The 18,417-nt window shown below is 44.5% G+C and overlaps 1 protein-coding gene across 1 annotated transcript in view; it reads left to right on the top strand.

The window, feature by feature from the left end:
* LOC126240604 (paired box protein Pax-5) overlaps positions 1 to 18,417 on the top strand; it is a 790,874-nt gene that overhangs the window by 650,438 nt on the left and 122,019 nt on the right.

Genomic DNA, 18,417 nt, shown 5'->3' on the forward strand with positions numbered 1-18,417 from the left:
TTCCTGTCGCACAATGCTTGCAACTAACATTTCCTGTTCCACATTCGTCTACAATGAACGTCATGATGGGGAAATAACTATGCCGAAGGGAACGCGGAAATCTATCCTACTGGTATCACAGACTAGGCAGCCAGGTAGACCTTATTTGCAGCAGTACATATTCGCTCATTGTATTAGTATATCACGTAAAACTACAAATGTTCGTCAAAGTTCAGAGAACACGGAACGTATGTGATTATGTGTTGCTTCCAGTGCCCTATAGAGAATACTCGATAGATTAGGACATTGCAGACTTTCTTTTAGCGAAGTGGCAATCGAGCCCCGTATTTGTCGGATTTAGCGCCGCCTGCAGCCTCCTTTCAGAGGCAAGTTGGGGGGGTTGGGTGGTAGAAGTGCATTCCCGCCGAACCGAGTCGTGTGGAGTGGAGTGGAGTGGAGGAGTTTTTGGAGCGCGGCACACGGACTGGCTTGCGGCCATTGTAGGAGCGGCGGCGGCGACGCACAAAGGCCGTGTTTTGCCAGAGTGCCGGAGCCCCGGCCTGAGTGGATATCGGCGAGATGGCAGGCGCCAACAATCTACGGTTTGTTTGAGCCACGAGGCCGTCGTTAATAATGCAGGGGCCAGCGCCGCCGCCCGCTGTCCAGGGGCCTTCGCACTAGCCTGCTGCAGCCGACTGCCGCAGCGCCGGTTCTTTTGTTGATACCTTTTACGCTTCCAGATGGTCCCAGTCTGCATGTAACCGCATCACGAGCACCCGCAACTGAGCCAACTTTCTTCCGTTAGAAGCTGCTCGATCTCACAAACATAACGGCATAGCGCATGATGGACTGCCGGGGAGCAGGGGGGATGGGGTGGAGAGGTGGGGCGTTACAAGGTTCAAATGGCTCTGAGCTCTATGGGACTCAACTTCCGAGGTCATTAGTCACTTAGAACTGGTTAAACCTAACTAACCTAAGGACATCACACACATCCATGCCCGAGGCAGGATTCGAACCTGCGACCGTAGCGGTCTCGTGGTTCCAGACTGCAGCGCCTAGAACCGCACGGCCACTTCGGCCGGCGGCGTTAGAAGGGCGAAGCACTGAGTGCTAGCAGGGATCCACATCCACATCCACACCGAAGGGGGCACTGTGGCGTCATACTACTGACTGCTAGTGTGTTTTATCCTGTTGTAGCTACTACTGTTTACACTATTTACGTCCTAGTTAACTCCAAATGTTGGATTCAGTGCTAAAAGTAATATATATCTGTGTTGTCATTTACGTAATATAAAATTTAAAGAATGTCTGGTGGCTACAATCTTGCCAGGCTAAGTCAATCAATACCAAAAATAATCACACAGTGGCAAGCAAATTCTCAGTTTTTGTTTTAGTAATGACGGAATGCACGAAATTAAATGAAAAAAGAGATAGCAACGTGAAAATAGTCTACAATGGCCGCCCACATTTCATTACGTTACAGAACTACATCTACATGATTACTCTGCAATTCGCAATTAAGCGCCTGGCGGAGGGTTCACCGAACCACTATTAAGCTACTTCTCTACCGATCCACTCTCGAACAGCGCGCCGCAAAAATGAAGTTAAGTCTTTCCGTGCGAGCTCTGATTTATCTTATCATGATGATCGTTTCTCTCTACGTATGTGGTTGCTAACAGAATATTTTCACTCTCTGAGGAGAAAGTTGGTGATCGAAATTTCATGGGAAGTCCTGCCCCAGTGGAAAATGTCTTTGTTTTAATGACTGCCACCCCATTTCGTGTATCATATCTGTGGCACTCTCTCCCTTATTTCGCGATGGTACAAAACAAGCTGCCCCTCTTTAGACTTTTTCGATGCCCTCGTCAATTCTGTGTGGTGCGGATCCAAACCGCACGGCAACAACCTAGAAGAGGACGGACAAGCGTAGTGTAAGGAGTCTCTTTAGTAGGCCTGTTACATTTTCCAAGTGTTCTGCCAATAAACCGCAGTCTTTGGTTTGTTTCATTCACAACATTATCTACGTGATCACTCCAACTTAAGTTATTCGTAATTGTAATCTGTAAGTACGTAGTTGATTTTACAGCCTTTAGATTTGTCTGGTTTATCGTGTAACTGAAATTTAGCGGATTGTTTTTGTGGTCGTGTGGATGACCACACTTTTCATGATTTAGAGTAACTGCCACTTTTCGCACCATACAGATATATTGTCTAACTAATTTTGCAATTAGTTTTGATCATCTGATGACGTTACATGACGGTAAATGACAGCAACATCTGTAAACGATCTAAGAGGGTTGCTCAGATCGTCTCCTAAATCGCCTATGTAGATCAGGAACAACAGAGGTACTATAACATTTCCTTGTGTAACGCTGGATAATACTTCAGTTTCAATCGGTGACATTCCGTCAGTTATTACGAACTGTGACCTTTCTGACAGGAAATCGTGAATGCAGTCACACATCTGTGACGACACTCCTTAGGCACCCAATTTAATTAGAAGTCGCTTGTGAGGAATGGTATCAAGAGTCTCCAGGAACTCTAAAAATATGGAGTCAGTTCGAGGTCCCCTGTCGATAGCACTCATTACGCCATGATTACAAACAGCTAGTTGTGTTTCATAAGAACGATATTTTCTAATTCCGTGTTGGCTATTTGTCAATATATAATTTTCTTCGAGGTGATTCATAATGTTCGGGCACAGTGTACATTACAAAATCCTACTGCAAATCGATGTTAGCGGTATGGGTCTGTAATCTATCGGATTACTCCTATTTCCTTTCTTGGGTATTAGAGTGACCTGTGCAACTTTCCAGTCTCTGGGTACGAATATTTTTACGAGCGAACGTTTCAATTTGATTCCTGAGTACGGAGCTGTTGTATCAGCATATTCTGAATCGAACGTGAATGGTACACAGTCGGATGTCTTAAATCTCGAACTGATTATCCCTTAAAATAATTCAGTCAAACAAATATGACTGACTACCATGGACCGTTCACTCATAGTTGTCAGCTTGTTTTACATCACAGAATTTAGGGTCGTTTCTTTTAAGGCAGATGTTTATACTGTAGACGGCTCAGAAGAATGGCTGCGAGGGATGGGATGGGACGGAAAGGGGGGGGGGGAATATTCTCCCCTCACTCTCTCCACTCCGCGGCTGCCCACGGCCGTCTGAAAAATATTGCCTTGCCAGTCATCTTGATTGTCGGCCTTGTTGTGTGTCATTTTTTGCTGATTGTCGTCACACAGTTTCGTTCATTTTATTTCTTTTTTACAGCTGCACTCCCAAAAGGCAGAATTTTGGTGAAACATGAATGCAGAGACAACATCCACGTTATGAGCAAGAAACGGACGAGAAAATCGCACCAGTGGCGATGTGTTGACTGAGTAAAATTCAAGAAACACATTCCAGTAGTTGCGTGAAGAGTTCCACAATTAACAAACTGTTGACACTGTATAGTTACTGATACCATGTTCACAAATGGAGCTAGACATTATTTCGGAAATATAAGCGCACTGGAGACGTTACACGGTTCAATATATTTACGTCGGCCAAACCTTTTCTTGTCAATCACAATTACAGTTCTCACTCAGTTGCAATCATGAAAAATGTTTTTATAGTAGTTCATAGTATCCTGTAGAGATAGCGTCACTCGACTCGCAACCGCATTCCTGGCGCATTCTTCATAGCCGCAGATAATAATCGTTCATATAGCCCAGTGCACGAAGACCAAATGATATCGTTTGGGGGAAAAATTCGTGTACAGTGGTAGGGGAAGAGGGGTCGCTGGAGTATCATGAACAAAATACTAAAAATCCTGATCGGTGGGGTGTCAGCGTTGGGGCGGGGATAGGGGGTAGAGGAGTATGTAAAGGTCACTTTTTTGTTTTGCTTGGACATCTCGAAACCCGCGGCTTCTGGTGAAAATGTTTTTCAGTACGAAATTAAACTACATTAAATATCCTGCAAAAAAAGATAATTCATTTTTTCTCTAGGACTAATAGCTTCCACGTTGCAGGTGATGAAAAACCAAACAAAACCATTGCTGAGCTGAAATCAGCAGTTCTGGAGGTTGATCGACAGCATCGATGTTCCGACACTTCAGCGGGTCATGCAGAATTTCGCTATTCATCTGCGCCACATCATCGCCAATGATGGCAGGCATATCGAACATATCATAACTTAAATCCGAATATATGTAGTGACGTTTATATGTTGAATAAAGTTTGTGCACTCCGTAGTTTAGAAGTAATTTACTTTTTTTTCATATAGCTCAAAAAGTGCCACCCTGTATGTTCATATCACGTATCCGCATAGGTCTCTGCAAATTATCATCACATTTAGTGCCGTGCCGTGTGGTTTTACAGCCCTTTGTAAGCTCTGCTTGTGTTGTTTCCTATAACGCACTTTGTATTTGGCAGGCATTATAGTCCGAACCACGAACGATGCCGGTTCGCGCAGGTCGACAAATGGACGGGGCTTGTAATGTTGCCGTTTCCGAGCGACAGTTGCGGTTCGTGCTTAAACGCGGCTTTGCTTTTGATGTAAGCGTGTCTCCTGCAAATTGCGTCTCTCACTTGCTTGTGTAAAATTTGTCGCTGACCGCCACCATCAGCTGTGATAGCTCGCAACGAATGGAATAAAAATTCACTAAATAACTCGCCACGATCACGTTTAACGCTCGCACTGGACAGGGCGCTAAGAACACTACAGAACGTTCATTGGCTGCCGGAGATGGAAGTGCGAAGAACGAGCCTAAACTCGACCGCCATCGTTTCTGACTCCGACTATAGCGATGCACGAGGGTTGTGTTATAATGCGGCAGTTCGGCTTTAATTGTTTCTTCTTTTGTAATAAAGGAAACATTTGTAATCAGAGCCTATTTGTGGAAATAGTCGATTATTCCTTAGCACGTCCTGTTAATGACTGTTATTATTTCAATTACTGATTTCTACTCTCGTATCACGTTAACTGTACCGAAAGTAGACTTAGTGCGACGTTCAGACTAATTAGCGTGGTTGTAATGTTGTTACTTTAATTTGCTATGTAAGCGTTACTGCTAGCCAATAAAAGCGGGTTAAAAGCTGTGAGCTGTCTGGGGAAGTTAATCTTGCATTACTAAGCAACTGTTTCATCAGGTATCTAGTCTAGGTTTACCAAATTCCCAAACAGACTAACATTAATGATAATCTTTTAATAGTCATACAACAACCGGTAATATATATATATATATATATATATATATATATATATATATATATATATATATATATAAGAGAATTTAAATAAAAAGAAAGAAATCAGTTTATATTTGGAAATTTATTTTAAGATTGATCATTGAAATTTCAGCATATTACACTTGATTCCTAACTAAACTGGTGCCTTATTTAGGATTGTGAAAATGTGATATTGCAATCTTACGGAACACATCAAATATGGAGCCAAGACTGGGAGACTGCATACAACACTGCATTCATAAAACAACACACAAAGAACGTTGAAACGCATGCAAGAGAAAGTTAACCACTACAAACAGATTCAAATTTTCACCCAAAGAAATTACGTTCGTAGCACAATCCTGTCCGTCATGTAATTACCACACACTGGTATACTAAATTCATACTAACTCTCTGTGAAATCTTCCCAAAAAGAATAGCTGAGGGCTGCTTTGATGATTACACCACATGCTTCACGTGGTCAACTTGGTTTACACAAAGCGTATAACTCCACAATAATTTTGATAATTAAAATAAATTAGATCAAAAGCAATTTACAAAAGAAAAACCTCGAACTGGTTACTAACGTCTTACTGTTAACCTGACAGGTCAAACAGTTATATAAGCACGTGGTACTGGTCTCGCAAAGTACACCCCACGTGGGTTGAACATAAAGAAAAGTTGCTATATTGAAAAATATTGTCGAGACGAGACGTTATAATCACACAAGCATTCGCATTTAAGATTGATCTTAGTTAGAGTTACTGATCAACACGTGGTTCCACCTTACTCATAAAGTAGTGACAAAGCAACTACCGGAAAATAATCTGAACTTCACACGAGAATTACACTGCGCTGCAATTTAAGATAACCTTATATATTTTAGAGCTAAACCTGAAATAAAGGTGATTAAATTTTCAGTTAGGCTGAACTTAAGAAATCCATTGTCCTACGGACATAGCAGACACGCGCTTAGCCGGAGATCTTACCACTTCAGACGCTCGCCACGGACCAACTGACCTGCGCTACTACCGAGCGTGCTTCCTGAGGGTGGCTCACAAATACAAACGGAATTGGCCAGAGGGGCAGCTTCCTATACCAACATGACAACGGACGGACAGGACCATACTAAGGATAGAAATCTCTTTGCTTTTAGAAAGCGTAGCTACCTGTTCCGACGTTGGTCCTACTGTTCTCTAGCAGACAGCCTTGTCTGCTACCCTCAAGCATGCAACTAGAAATACGTTTGCTCATTCATCCTCTCACACAGAAGGGAAGGGGGATGACAGTATCTTATCATATACAGTATCTAAAAGAAAGCGGATGTAGGTTCCGTATGAGACTGTGTGACATGAATTACATATAAACTGTGTTTTGAAGTGTAGTAGTGTGACAGATCGTTCTTGTTTATGTGTAAAAGTAACACGTTCCAATACTCAGTCTCCTCCCAGATAGTCAGAAACGCCACAGTAAATTTAGACGAGGAATTTATGCCGTAAATGACAACAGATTTAAGAAATTAAACATGAAAGGAATCCAACAGAGACCTTTCATGGTGTATATTACAAGTGGAAAGCGGACGGAACTTAGCTTCAGGAATATTTTCCTGGGTGTAAACACTCTTTTACTTTAACTCATCATTTCGGAAATTGTATAAGCAAAGAGAGTGTCGAACGCAGTAATAATAAAACTTAAGTTGCGTCTATTGTGGCTGTTCACTAGTCATGATAACTCGGAAGTTCTCCGAATCATCTCCTGAAATATTCAGTAAGTACTGGCTCGATTGAACGCCGTGCACTTTACAAGGAAAAGTCAGCCTGTGTCTTGCGCTCTAAAGAAACACCAAACAAGAAGATTCTCCGCTCAGATTCCCCGAAGTTTCTTTTGCCAGCCTCTTGAATATTTCATAAATGCCCGAGATCTCGGTGTTTTGCCAGCATTTTCTTCCGTCGACATTGATCTGCTCTTGATGTATATCTGATAAGCAGGAAGTTCCATGTTTTGTGTCCCTTTTTTATTTACGTGCTTCTTCACCACGAATACCTTGTACTTCAGTATCATAAGCGTGGTCTTAGAAACCAGTACAAGAGCCGATACAATCTTCTCTTGCATTCTTTAAAGTGGCTGCGTGGAAATTCCGCGAAGATTCAATGAATGTCTTTCTCGTCATCTTCTGGCGAACGTGTTATAATTCTTATTCTCGTGGATAAGAAATTTTAGGTGATTGTCGGATAGGCTCGTGTACTGCGAGTGAGCCTAGAAAAAGAGCGTAGCAAATATTCACAGCTATCGTGGAGTTCAAAGCGTTTGACGGGCAGATGCAGAAAAACCTTATGGCCTGAATAATCACAGAAATCTTGAGTAACTCACATGCGGATGTTAAGACTTTATTCAGAGCTAACAGCGCTTCTATCACATCCAATAATGATTACGTAAGCAACGAACCAGTTTAGGGCATAATGGAGGAATTGCTTGAATGGTGTTCTGGATTCACTGGGTAAACGTTTAAGATGACCTGCCTCTCTCTCTCTCTCTCTCTCTCTCTCTCTCTCGCTGTCTCTCTTCCTTATCGCACATGTGTCTATCTGAACACAGTTGACGCTCCTTGTGCTTTGCTAAACGTCGAAGTTTACCAGTGGACAGCACAGCCTGCTTATCACCCAATAATCGTAGCAGGTGTAAGAATAGATGCAGCCATACCTTTGTACGATGTTTATACTTTGTCTATATGCTAACAGGGCTTTGAATGCGGTTTAAGACAGGTAACCGATACGATTGTCCTCTGTTCACTGCGGCCTAGAAATCAAATTCATTCGTTGTTCACAAAATGTTACGTCGGGATGATGAGTGTGAAGTGAGCGCGGCGCCTGAGGTTCGCCTGAGTGTGGTCTCCAGGAAGTGGCCGAGAGAGCAGCGGGTGAATCAGAGTGCGGGCTGCCGGCTGCCCGCTGGTGATGACTCAATGACTGTGCGGAAGCGCCGGAACTGCGGATGCCCGGCTGGACCCCATAAATGGCTGGTGGGGCGGCGAGCAGCGGCGCGCAGGCCGCTCGCAGCCCCCAGCTGTAGCCCACAGCTCTCTCGCCGGCCCGTGTTCCTTACTGTGTACAAACAACTTGCCGAGACGTGGCATCGTGTTCTGCGAACTTTGTGCTCTACGCCCACAAGAAGAGCCACCACTTGTGCTGAGTTACAGGTGAAGGAGAAAACTTCCATGTAAGGGTAGGATCCCGAGGTAATCGTTGAACTGCGAGAGAGACTGTTTGTTCTGTTCCAGCACAGGAATAGCCTAGTTTCCTGCAACACGTTTCGTATTCGCTACGTCCATACAAACATGTCGACACACACTCTCCTGAACAAAAAATTTCCTGGGCAGAAGTTTTCACACGGTGAGGAAGTATGGTACTTACCCATTTAGACGTATAGGTAGGACCCGCTGGTCAACGCCACATGAGTGATTTACGTGGCATGTAATGAGTGTGTGTGAGGTACAGCACCGCTGACGCTGCAAAAGTGTGGGAGCACTGATTTAGTTATGGTAGCAGGTCAGACGTTGCTGTGGAGAGAGAGATTCGTCACCAGAAATGTACGATGGGAAAGAATTGAAAGGATTATTGGTCTACCTTGTGGACGTTAGTGACTGCATTGCATGGTGGTACGATGACAAACTTCACCAGCGTCATTTACCAAATAAATGGCTGTGACTGGTAGAAGCTGAGGTCCGCCCTAAATTCTAGTTGCTTCATTATCCCGCAAAACCTTTCTTGAGATTTGTTGAGAACAACCGAACGTCTGTATTCGTGCTTCACAAACCTTTTTTTTTCTATGTAGCAGAGACTTTGTGCCATCGATATAGTTTACGATAGTCCAGTCATTTCATGGAAACTATGTGGCTGTATCGACCGTAGTTACATTCCTCTTCAAGCAATTATCACTTTCATGTCATTACCTTGGTTTCTGTCCCATGGGGCTGTGGAACAGAATGGCATGTTCTGAGAACGACACAGAGTGCTTCGTTGGGCCCTCAATATCAAGGACATAGAGCCGCATGCTGTGGGGCTCAGCGTGTAAGATATGCAACTAATGTTGGAAAGGAGTGGGCTAAAAATAACAAGCTGCCTGTGATTTCCTAGAGTTAGCTCAGGAGCCACCAACGTGGTGTGAGAAAGTGATATGGCATGTGGTGTGACAAGTACACGGCTGTGGTGTGACATGTATATGACGACAGTAAAGAATGATTTCATGTCAGCCTTCTTTTGACGTTGCAGATCTTCTACGTTTTATGTAAATTAAAATAGCTACGTCCTTCTCTGTACTTATTTTTTCCGTAAAAAATAATTTTCACGTAAAAAATTAAAAAAAGACGCTGTTTCGTGATTCAATATGCAAACTTTCGATCTTAAAGGAAACTATTCAATAAAAAATTAAATCTATTACACCCTACAGTCTTACATCACAGCTTGCTAATTAACAGGCTTTCTTTTCGTTATTATGAATATTTCTTAAGATACTCCGACTGCACGTTCTTCAAAAATCTTGCAGTGAATAATGTAGTCTCTGGCCAGCTTATATTTGATGCATACATTGGGCAACGGCCTTGGTGGATACACCGGTTCCCGTGAGGTCACCGAAGTTAAGCGCTGTCAGGCGTGGTCGGCACTTGGATGGGTGACCATCCAGGCCGCCATGCGCTCTTGCCATTTTTCGGGGTGCACTCAGCCTCGTGATGCCAATTGAGGAGCTACTCGACCGAATAGTAGCGGCTCCGGTCAAAGAAAACCATCATAACGACCGGGAGAGCGGTGTGCTGGCCCCACGCCCCTCCTATCCGCATCCTCCACTGAGGATGACACGGCGGTCGGATGGTCCTGGTAGGCCACTCTTCGCCTGAAGACGGAGTGAGTGAGGTCATTCATTGCTGTGTACAAAATGTAACTAAAGCTGGAAGCAGCGTCATGCCTCTTTCCAGTCTTAAGTCAGTACGCTGTATGTATAGGCAGTGTGTCGTAGCCCGTAGTTGGACTTCGAGACACCATGCTATGTCCAGTGTTTCTATTTCATATGTTTTGCGTTGTGGCTAGTGTTTCTATTTCGTTTGTGTTTTATGAAGTCAGTTACAGTCACACTCTAAATTAACATTGCATTTTTTTCGAGATGCGTTGTCATCTTCACAGATGAAGTAGGGAGCATAACGGAGATACAGGGGTGGACAAAAATTTGGAAGCAGCAAAAACAAAACGCATTACCATGCCTAATACGGTGTGGGGAAACCATTGGCCTTCAAAATAGCTTCCACTTGTACCGGGATGGATAAACAGAGATCCTGTGTGGTATTCAAGGGAATCTTATACCACTCTGCTTGCAAACTAATGGCATATCCAGGTAACGGTGATGGAGGTGGATAGGTACCACGCACTCTTCTGTTCAAAGTAAGCCACAAAGGCTCAGTAATATTGAGATCTGGCGACTGGTGGCCAGGGGAGATGTGACAGTCCGCACGAAACCAGTCCTGGACTATGCGAACTGTGTGAAAACGGGTCCTGCCGTCTTGTAAAACAGTACCACCACTGGGGAACCAACGGCGTACCACGGGATGGATCTGATCAGCCAAAATGGTGGCGTAGTACTGGCAGTAATGCGATCTTGCAGAGTAACCATGGGACCCATGGGCTCCTATGGCGGCCCAAATCATCACTGAAACCATGTTTCACTCTTGGGACGTTAACTTGCCAGAAGTTGGAAACAGTGTGAAGAGACCAAATGACTTTCTTACATTGGTCCACAGTCCAAGTTTTCTGGCTTCGACATCACGTTTTCCTGCTACGGACATTTGCATCACTGGTGAGTGGTTTTGTAATTCCAACTCACCCTTCAATTCTCTGTTTACAGAGCTCTCTTCTTGTCGCCTTGTTGCCGACAGTGTTCGCCAGTGCGACATTCAGTTCTGCAGTGAGTTTGCAGCTGTCATCCTCTTGTCTTTCGTCACAATCCTCTTCAATGACGGTCCGTCACGGTGACTCGACACAGGTTTTTGTTCGCGTTGTGACTTAGCGGATGGTGTTTTTCCGCTTTCCCTGTGTGCGATATAAATCGTCGATACGGTGACTCTTGAAACAACGGACACTTCGGCTGCCTTGGTTACAGAAGCACCACCATAAAACCACCAACAATTTGCTCAAGATCGAAATGATGTAACTCCGACGTAATGCTCTCACAGCTGCAAGGAACGCTGTTCAGATCACGACTGATACTTGTAACGTATTGAGGACACTGCACGGTGTCGTTCGTGAGCAAGCGCAATAGCGCAGCGTGCAGGTTTGGCTAGCCATCTGCATTTATGTTCAAGCGTACATTTTTGCGGTGTTTCCACTTTTTTGTCTAGTACCTGTAGGTGAGTATGGACTCACCATCGATAGGCGACAATTTCATAGCATTACTTCATATCAAATTCGTTTCTGTTCGGTGGTACATGAGGCATTCACCCTTCACAGAAACGTAATGAAATCAGTCTCGTGTGCCGGCCGCGGTGGTCTCGCGGTTCTAGGCGCGCAGTCCGGAACCGTGGGACTGCTACGGTCGCAGGTTCGAATCCTGCCTCGGGCATGGATGTGTGTGATGTCCTTAGGTTAGTTAGGTTTAAGTAGTTCTAAGTTCTAGGGGACTGATGACCTCAGAAGTTAAGTCCCATAGTGCTCAGAGCCATCAGTCTCGTGATGTCTATTTACAAATGAGCGAATACTCAATATTAATTTTTAAGAGGACGAAAATCAGCAGAATACATATTTGGTACGTTAACATAAAAATTAGAACTATCAATTCACAACTGCGTTGCAACCCTTGGAAAATTGATCTTACCTTTCGAGTTATTTACATGTTACACCAAGTTTTTCCGCTTTGTGACGGGACATTCTCAATACTTCAATGAGGCAATACCGTAATAGGAAATAAAACAAACGATTAATTGCTACCACAACAGCCATCTCCAAGATCTATTAAGGAAAGTCTTTCCACATGTTCCGAAAGTTCTCTCGCATTTCATTTCAACATAGCTACTGCATTCCTTAAACACTTATATGTATAAAATTTTATTTGCAGTAATGTTCCAGATGATGGTTTAGGTGCTTAACTGTTGCCAAGCGATGAAATAAATTGTTTCTGATAAGAATTGATTTTATCAGATGAATCTGTTTTATGCTTTCAGTTAGGTCTGAAACTTAACAAATTCTCACAAGTGGTAGCTTATCCATTCAAAGCGTGCGGTACCACACTTCACCCGAGAGTAGAAGCAGCAATGCGCTCCTTGGACGTTCTGTGCGTCACTTTGGAATGCCACCTCTGTGTGCGCTGAACTGTTTGTGAACCCGGGGATGGCTCGAGACACCACCTCCCCACCACGCCACCTGTTACGTGTGCATTGAGGCTAAGCTGTGTTGTTTCCGTCGCCCTAGTCACTCATCTTAGGCACCTTCTCGTCCACCACCACATCATCAGGAAAGAACAGATTTGTGCACCTCCCCCTCCCCCCCCCCTGCCCGGATCATTTATGTAAACAGAAAATAACAGCGGTCTTATTGCACTTCCCTGGGACACTCGTCTGACGAACACTCGCCGTCGCAGACGACGTAATGGGTTGTATTACATAAGAAGGATGCACGACTGTTGAGGGACAGTGTCAGCCCTCTGCAGTAGTTCTATTATGGCCGCTTGATCCTTCTCCGTTCCAAACGTGCTGATGCGTTTGATTGGGGCCACTGAATCTGTTAATGGTTCAAATGGTTCAAATGGCTCTGAGCACTATGCGACTTAACTTCTGAGGTCATCAGTCGCCTAGAACTTAGAACTAATTAAACCTAATTAACCTAAGGACATCACACACATCCATGCCCGAGGCAGGATTCGAACCTGCGACCGTAGCGGTCGCCCGGCTCCGGACTGTAGCGCCTAGAACCGCACGGCCACTCCGGCCGGCAATCTGTTAATGCTCAGCTGACACACAGGAACTTTTATCAGCTTTTGGTAGCATTTGGGACGAACTTCGAGAGCTATAGAGCAATTTGCGATACCAGCCGTCGGTGTCGCGTCACCTTTTGCAGAACATTTTGAATTTAATTTTTTTGCAGCGTTGTCCGTTGTTATATTTTCCCTCGTAGTGTGTATCGTGGTCTCTATAGAAGTTATTTTTAGGATAACGGATAAAGTTTCCTTTGCGGTAAGTCTTTCTTTTATTGCGTCATGACTAAACATCGGTGTAACAACCCGAGTTGTTTTCCAAAGGACCAAAATCTCGTAATGAAACAAAGCCACAAACTTGGCGTTTAAGTCTTCGTGTTGGTTGGTTTGCTATAGTCAGATGCGTAGGCGTGTTCATTACATCAGTGGTAACATAACGAGTATCAGGTTGTTGCTCCAAGCAGTAATTTCCTGCAGGTCTTACCGAATATCGGCCGGGAAACCGCCTGTGCAGTGTTTCCAGAATCGTGGCGGAGCGAATAGTGCTGCCGTGACAGGTCGGCGCGACTGAGGCGGCACGCGTCCGCTGCGAGTGCCGGCCGGCTCCTGCTCTCTGCCTCGACTGGAGTGGAGTGGAGTGCACTAATAAGCCCCGTAATGACGTTGCCGGCGGGCGCGTCCTCCGGGACGCCAGCCCTTTGTTATGAAAATCGGCGCCGCGCTCGGAGTTTGTGTAAAATAATACGGTTTGTAAAGTTGTAATGCGGTTGGTTTCGGGCTGCGGGCTCTCGCGGCGTTTTCGATATTGGGCGGTAGATGGCAGAGCGGACGCGCGCGCCGATTAAGCCGGCTTTGTGGTCCTAACTGCGGCCGCCATTGTCTACCCTAACGTCACAATCAGCGTCGGCTGCGTCCGCCGCGAGCCGCCTGCAGCCGTCAAGTCTTCGCGGCCGCCGCTTGTGAGGCGCAAGGGGCGCATTCTGGAGGCCAACCGCGGTTGTACAGCGATAATGCCTCAGAAGGGAAGGCACTGCGGTCTACACCTCGCCGAGGTAGTAAGAGGCAAAAAGCTGGCTCGTCTGGAGCAGATTAGTGAAGGCGAAATGTTTCCTGCGGGTAATGGACTATTAGCGTGTAGCTTTTGTTAGTGGTTGCGCCATCTCTCCTCAGAGATTTGTCCACACTTTCCTGAGTCAGTCCTTTGGTGTCCTATCAAAGATTGTGAACTATCTGTGCCTTTCAAGGCTATTCCTGAGAAAGTTTTATTCGTCATCTCTCGAATCTGCGGTTGCTGAATTTAAGTCGTGCGCCCTTGGTGACTTCAGTTTTATGGGCTTTAGGCCACGGTTCAAGTCATATTTTCTACCTAACGTAGCATTCTAATGCTCGAGACAACACCAAAGGCTATAGACGGCACAGTTAGCAGTTTCAAACTTAAACAAGTTCAGCCGAACCGTTCATACGCATTCACCCAACGTTCGGTTCGTGACGTGTTCACCCTGCTACCTAAAGATAGCACGTTCTCACCGACTGTGTCTTAGAGGTTGTAATGAGGAAGAAATGGCGGTCTATGCCTTATTTCAGACTAAGGGACAAGAAATTTTATGAGCAAACTGATGGTGCTACTACGGGGAACCCGTTCAGCGCAGTTGTAGAGAATTTTTTGTAAGCAAATAATTGAAGAAACAGCCCTTCAGACGGTGAAGAAAAACCGTTATGTTCATTTCGGTACACTTTATATAGCCCCATGGAGAAAAAGATCTCTAAAGAAGATGTAAATTTTCTGAATGATGGTAACTATTTTATAAAGTTCACTATGGAAAAGAGAAAGAAGTCAAATGTCATTTTTGGATATACAGGCACGTAGAAAATCAGACGGAAATTTAGGGTACAAAGTCTGCAGAAAGCCCACTCACATGCATAGATGGCTCTGAGCACTATGGGACTCAACTGCTGAGGTCATTAGTCCCCTAGAACTTAGAACTAGTTAAACCTAACTAACCTAAGGACATCACAAACATCCATGCCCGAGGCAGGATTCGAACCGGCGACCGTAGCGGTCTTGCGGTTCCAGACTCCAGCGCCTTTAACCGCACGGCCACTTCGGCCGGCCCATGGATAGATACCTTCGCAGACAGTCCAGTCACCATCCCAAGCAGAAAAGAGGGGTGCTCTAACATGCTAACCAGGCTAATAGAGGCTGTGAAACACAATACTTGGGAGGACGAACTCGATAATTTAGGAACTGCTTCCAGAAGAAACGGTTACTCAGATGAAGAGATTAATTGGGGAGTACTCTCTAAGAGATCCGGAGCTTCTAGTGAAAAAGAACCAACAAAAAGAAACTTTTTCTCCCATACATCTCATCGGCAGCAATTTAAGAATAGTATAGTTAGCAAGTACAACCGCCTTAAGAAACACAAGAGCAATTGTCGTTAGGAAAACACGGATAAATCGGCAATAGCACATCATGCATTGGCGCCAGCAAACCGCCAAATTCATTTCTTCGACGCTATTGTTACATCAGGATCCAATAATTACTATGCTAAGATTTGCAGAAAGGCAGTAGAAACTCTCAAACACAAAAATACCATTAACAGAAAAGAAGGACATAAATTACGCAAGTCGTGGATCTTAGTGTAAAATAAAGCAAGCAGTATCAACTCTTCCTACCTGTAACCTGCTTAGCTCACCACACGCCGGTGTGACTCCGCGATCTCTGGGAGAGCTGTGAAGACGTCAGGAATCGACAGTTGCTTGGTTACGTACAAACAGTTCGGGTTGTTGAGCTCGTTTAAGTTTGGGACTGCTATCTCAGTCATAACAGCTTCTGATGATAACACTAGCATTGTAAAACGAAATGTTGGGCAGGTAAATATGCCTTGGACCATGGCCTAATGCCCATGAAACCAAAGTCACGAAGAACGCAAATGTTGGCCGTGGAAGCCTCCACCGTGTGGTTAAACCGTACGCCCTAACCACGTGTGTCCCAAAGGTAGAAAGAAAATATTATTTCCTAATCATATGGCCTCTTGAAATAATACAGTTACTTGAAATGAACTTGAGTTAGTAATACTTTATTTTGAACAGGTTTAATGTCCCCCTCCCCTCCCCCATACTCATTAACTTAGTCTTAGCTTGACCAGTTTTAAATCCAGAACGAGCGTAACTTAAGCGTTTATTTTTGTATAATAGAAACGTACAAAATCTCAGTCACGTGTAGAAATACTCTTCAAAATTCTGAGCAGCTATTCAAACTTGATGACCTTCGCGCCTATAGTCATTGTGCAGTAATGGCGTGTGTTTCATAATACGGTTTCTGCTCACTTGTGTTTGCACAAATAGTAATATGTTGCATGAACGCAAAATGAAATGAAATGGTATCAGTTGTACTTACATGTATGTTTATCTTGAGCTCTAATATTGTATTAATTTCCTGACGCATTTCGACCACTGACCATCATCAAAACGACACGACGTAAACTGATACAGTGTATCGCACCAGTGTGGACGGTACAAGTCATTACTGAAAACTTCCTTATGCGTAAATGAGTTCACACTTGTGATTTGTACCGACAACGTCATGAAGATGGCCAGTGGCGGAAACGCATCATGAAATTAATGAAATATTTTTGTGGCAAGACAAATACATAATTCACTTAAATTTCAACAAATTCTAATGACGAACGAAATATACATTCATGATACTGATAAGCGATACTGCTAAAAATATTCCAAACCATAACCAGCTGCACGCTGCGGCTAATTAGGGACGTTTCTTGTGGAATCTTTCTACCGCGGCCGGTGTGAGCAAATCGATGTGACCGTCCACTTGTAACACATTTTCTGCTAGCAACGGAACCACTCCTACCCAGGCAACTCCACATTGAGCAATGATGCTGTATATAGCAACAGTCAACAAACTAGGATCACAGACGACCTGACTATAGGACCAGCGCGACTCTATAAGAGAGTCCTCGTATTTGGAGGGGGGGCGGCATGTCGTCACCTTACAATAGGTGGTCAGACAGAGCAATAGCGCTCCCTAGCAGTTGTAACCGTTGCTACAGAGCCGCAGCAGCCGCCACTTGCGCGGCGCCCCTCTGTGGCTGTGGCACCCAGAGCTCGTACATAATTACAGCGAGGAAGCCAGAGGGCGGCGGCAAAAAGCTCTGCGGCCGCCACCAGGGGATCAGGCGTTTCGCTTCCCACACTTCGCTATCGTGGGAACTATTATCGACATCACTCTTCATACCTTAGTGTATGGTGCGGCAGTGTGTTGTCCTCACAGCCCTTGAACGGATAATTACATCTTTCAGTTTTCCGCCCAAGTTATCGAAAGTCGACCTATATCTATATTGATGCTCCAGCGTTACCTCTATAACGCTACTAACACGCGAATTTCCACTGTTATTGGTATTCTTATCTCATTTAGTATCTAATTTGAAAATGCTGTTCTCATACGATCAACACCAGAAGTGATAGGAAAGAACTAATTAAGCTGAATTGATGAATACTGACAGTGACCAGATGTTTGGATGCTGCAACCGTGTCCGGCGGTGCAGCTCGTCTCGGGATGTGATTGCAGCAACGTGCCGCTCGAGGTGGCGATTGGGTTTGGAAATCAGCTGCGCCTCCTCAGCTCTGCAGTTCTGTGCTAACCCTCTGCAACGTTCGACAGAACTCGGTATTGAGAAACTGATTTCGTCTAATATTACTCCATGCTTTACGGCGTGCCACACAAGCCGTGTAGGTCGACATCGAGTTTGACGATGTTGCCTCCTATATTCTTCACTCACTGCTGGGGTTCGGTACACTTCTTCAACATCTTCTCAATGAATTTTACAGCGACACTTCCCTGTACAAAAGATAGTATCAAACACCTTCAAATATACAAAAATACCTGCTTCTCAATCACCTCCCATCTTATTTTCTAGCTCTCTCTCGGCGACAAAAACGTTGCGCCTCTATGAATATGGAGACGGAAGCGTTTATTCAAATACAGTTTTGCGAAAACTACGTGTGAATGAAAAATATGAGAGTGAAATACAAGAAATGGTATGGAATACAGCGCGCGCAATAGCAATAAAAAGAGATACCCAATAGAGGTGCACAGCTAGACGGATGATGTAGGTACAGTCACATACACAAACACTATTCACGAAAAAGTATTCCCAAAACAAGCGAATTTCTTCGTGAGTAGTACTTTGCAGATGACATGCAGCCAAAAACAATAAAAAAGCACACAAAAAGACGACCAGTAAAAATCA

Source organism: Schistocerca nitens, chromosome 1 (assembly GCF_023898315.1).
Source record: "Schistocerca nitens isolate TAMUIC-IGC-003100 chromosome 1, iqSchNite1.1, whole genome shotgun sequence".
Classification (NCBI taxonomy): Eukaryota; Metazoa; Arthropoda; class Insecta; order Orthoptera; family Acrididae; genus Schistocerca; species Schistocerca nitens.